The 3696-nt window shown below is 43.2% G+C and overlaps 1 long non-coding RNA gene across 1 annotated transcript; it reads right to left on the reverse strand.

Moving 5' to 3' along the window:
• Positions 1 to 1968: 1968 nt before the first annotated feature.
• On the reverse strand, positions 1969 to 3453 carry LOC145875731 (uncharacterized). The gene is made up of 2 exons (XR_014391317.1): positions 3102 to 3453; positions 1969 to 2639 (listed from the first exon to the last, which is right to left on the reverse strand). It is a non-coding gene; the product is annotated as an uncharacterized LOC145875731 (long non-coding RNA).
• Between the last annotated feature and the right edge of the window lie 243 nt (positions 3454 to 3696).

The following is a 3696-nucleotide window of genomic DNA, read 5'->3' on the forward strand; positions in this document are numbered from 1 at the left end:
ACAGGTTCTAGAACAGCTTCTATCCCAGTTCTATCTGCCTGTTAAATCAGTTTCTGGACCACAGGTTCTAGAACAGCTTCTATCCCAGTTCTATCTGCCTGTTAAATCAGTTTCTGGACCACAGGTTCTAGAACAGCTTCTATCCCAGTTCTATCTGCCTGTTAAATCAGTTTCTGGACCACAGGTTCTAGAACAGCTTCTATCCCAGTTCTATCTGCCTGTTAAATCAGTTTCTGGACCACAGGTTCTAGAACAGCTTCTATCCCAGTTCTATCTGCCTGTTAAATCATCAACCTAAACTGTTGTCATCAGACTATTACAACATGACTGAACCTTTTGGGTTCCTTTTCTGATCTTTTACCACTTTGCATTTTTTATGATATATTTTACTGTTTGTGTTTGTACCACAGGAGGTTGGTGGGACCTTATTTAGGGAGGACAGGCTTGTAATGGCTGGAGTGGAATAAGTGGAATGGTATCAAACACGTTTCCATGTGTTCCATTTCATTCACTCTGTTCCAGACATTATTATGAGCCGTCCTCCCCTCAGCAGCCTCCTCTGGTATGTACTGTCCTGTATGTGAGAGAGCTCCAACAAGGAATTACAATGTATGTATTACTTTTAATACCTGCAAATGGCAAATAAACTACTGGAACTCCTTATGAATGTCTGCAGCCGACAAGAGGTGAAAATATTACCGGAATATTCTGCAAAATGTTGATGAAGACGTCACTCAATCCACCCAAAACAACATGCAGTCTTTCCACAAGACTCCCATGAAGTTATAGTGTGACGTTATGAGTCGACGTTAAAGTAACATTCTCACAACATACTGCACTTGTTTTATCCTGTTTTAGATGTATCCTCTGTTTAAACATTTAAACTCTTACAATAACACTGTTAAAATACTAATGTGATCATTTCTTGTCTTTTATGTTGGAAAAACAAATTGTACAATTATATGTGGACATACGCTCCATAGTTGTACAAGTATACATGAATATATTGTACTTTTCATAATAAACATACTTGAAACAAGAAAAAGCATGTTAATTGTGAAAACAATTTCGTTATTGATTTTTACATTGCTTCTCCCTGTCTCATGTTGACGTTTGTCATGAATCTTGACCTGGAGGCAGACCTGTGCGATTTCCTCTAGATATGTCAGCTGCAAAGTCAGAAATGGCTGTGGAAAATAATGTTTTATGGTCTTAATTTAAGGGAAGGATTAGCAGTGTGGTTAGGGTTGAGGTTAGGATTAAAATCTGATTGTATTACTTTGTGCCTGTGCCAGCTAGGGAATACTTTGCTGAACTGCCTCCAGGGCAAGATTCATGACAATAAATGCCAACCTGCCTCCAGAACAAGATTCATAACAATAAATGCCAACCTGCCTCCAGAACAAGATTCATGACAATAAATGCCAACCTGCCTCCAGGGCAAGATTCATGACAATAAATGCCAACCTGCCTCCCAGTCGTCCCCTCCTTATCTTTACAAGGCTGCAGAACATGGAAGCTAGTGATATGGGGGTTCTCTCATAACCCTCAGTCCCCAGGTGGGTAGATGGCAGGTTGAATAAAGAGAAGCTAGTGATGTGGGGGTTCTCTCATAACCCTCAGTCCCCAGGTGGGTAGATGGCAGGTTGAATAAAGAGAAGCTAGTGATGTGGGGGTTCTCTCATAACCCTCAGTCCCCAGGTGGGTAGATGGCAGGTTGAATAAATAGAAAACAATAGGCTACATAAAACAATCCATAAATGTATAATTATTATGTAATTTACACAAAACATTAAGGACACCTTTTCTTTCAATGACAAACTGACCAGGCGTAACTCAATATTAGGAAGGTATCCTTAATATTTTGTCCACTCAGTGGCTCTGACCCTTTACGTAACAGTCAATCCTCTTTGCCAGGAACCTTCTGTAATGGTTGCTGTCGGATAAAGCGGACCAAGACGCAGCGGGGAAATGTGCACTAATCTTCTTTTTTTATTTAATTGGCAAAGAAGGTGAACCAAAAATAAACACATACACCAAAAAGACACAACGACGACGAATTAGTCTGGTAAGGCACAAGGCACACAGAACAATCTCCCACAAAACACAAACATAACACATACCAATATATAGGACTCTCAATCAAAGGCAACTACAAACACCTGCCTCCAATTGAGAGTCCAACACCCAAATACCTAACATAGAAATACTAAACTAGAGAGAACATAGAAATACAAAAAACATAGAACATAACCCAAAACCCGGAAATAATAAATCAAACACCCTTCTAAGCAAACCACCACCCCGAACCACATAAATCAAATACCTTCTGCCACATCCTGACCAAACTACAATACAAATAGCCTCTATTACTGGTCAGGACGTGACACCTTCTTTAAATGTTCCCAAATGCTCCCACACTGCTGCTCTCTCACAGCTGCTCCAGGACCTCTTGGGTTGAGGAGTCATTCTCTTCTAACCTGATCACAGCTGCTCCAGGGCCTCTTGGGTTGAGGAGTCATTCTCTTCTAACCTGATCACAGCTGCTCCAGGGCCTCTTGGGTTGAGGAGTCATTCTCTTCTAACCTGATCACAGCTGCTCCAGGGCCTCTTGGGTTGAGGAGTCATTATCTTCTAACCTAATCACAAACAAAGACAAGATTCAAACAAATAAACATGGTCCAACATAATGGGGGGGGGGGGGGGGGGTATAGGGAAGGTAGGGGAGAGGAGTGGGGTATAGGGAAGGTAGGGGAGAGGAGGGGGTATAGGGAAGGTAGGGGAGAGGAGGGGGGCATAGGGAAGGTAGGGAGAGGGGGGGCATAGGGAAGGTAGGGGAGAGAAGGGGGTATAGGGAAGTTAGGGGAGAGGAGGGGGTATAGGGAAGGTAGGGGAGAGGAGGGGGGTATAGGGAAGGTAGGGGAGAGGAGGGGGTATAGGGAAGGTAGGGGAGAGGAGGGGGGTATAGGGAAGGTAGGGGAGAGGAGGTGGGTATAGGGAAGGTAGGGGAGAGGAGGGGGGTATAGGGAAGGTAGGGGAGAGGAGGGGGGACTTCCTCCATGTCAGGTAAGCAGCCTCCAAGTCTACCCTCACCAACTGACCAGACTGAGTGAGTTCTGAACATCCCTCTGTCCTCTGATGCTGCGTCCAAGTCTTCTTGGGTCTTTCTGGTGTCTCTGTCTTGACTCTTTAGTGAGTTTTTTCAGTTCTTTCCCAGGCTGCCTGAAAAACACAAAAAGATGGCACATACATAAGAGTTATAAACTATCAAAATAAAGAGAGTCCCACACTCCATATATAAACTCCCAGTCATTTATGGGTATTGTCATGACATTGGCCTGTGGGTAAGGTTTATGACCCCCCCCATAAATACCTTTCCCCCTTCCCCTCTCTTACTGACCCTACTGAAGGACTGCTGTCCTGTTAACCTGTTTAGGATAGGGGGCAGTATTGACACGGCTGGATAAAAAACGTACCCGATTTAATCTGGTTACCACTCCTACCCAGTAACTAGAATATGCATATACTTATTACATATGGATAGAAAACACCCTAAAGTTTCTAAAACTGTTTGAATGGTGTCTGTGAGTATAACAGAACTCAAATGGCAGGTCAAAACCTGAGAGATTCCTTTACAGGAAGTGGCCTGTCTGACCATTTCTTGAACTTCTTTGCCATCTCTATCTTTTACTAAGG

This window comes from Salmo salar, unplaced genomic scaffold, assembly GCF_965601325.2.
Source record: "Salmo salar unplaced genomic scaffold, fSalSal1 ptg000332l, whole genome shotgun sequence".
Taxonomy (NCBI): domain Eukaryota; kingdom Metazoa; phylum Chordata; class Actinopteri; order Salmoniformes; family Salmonidae; genus Salmo; species Salmo salar.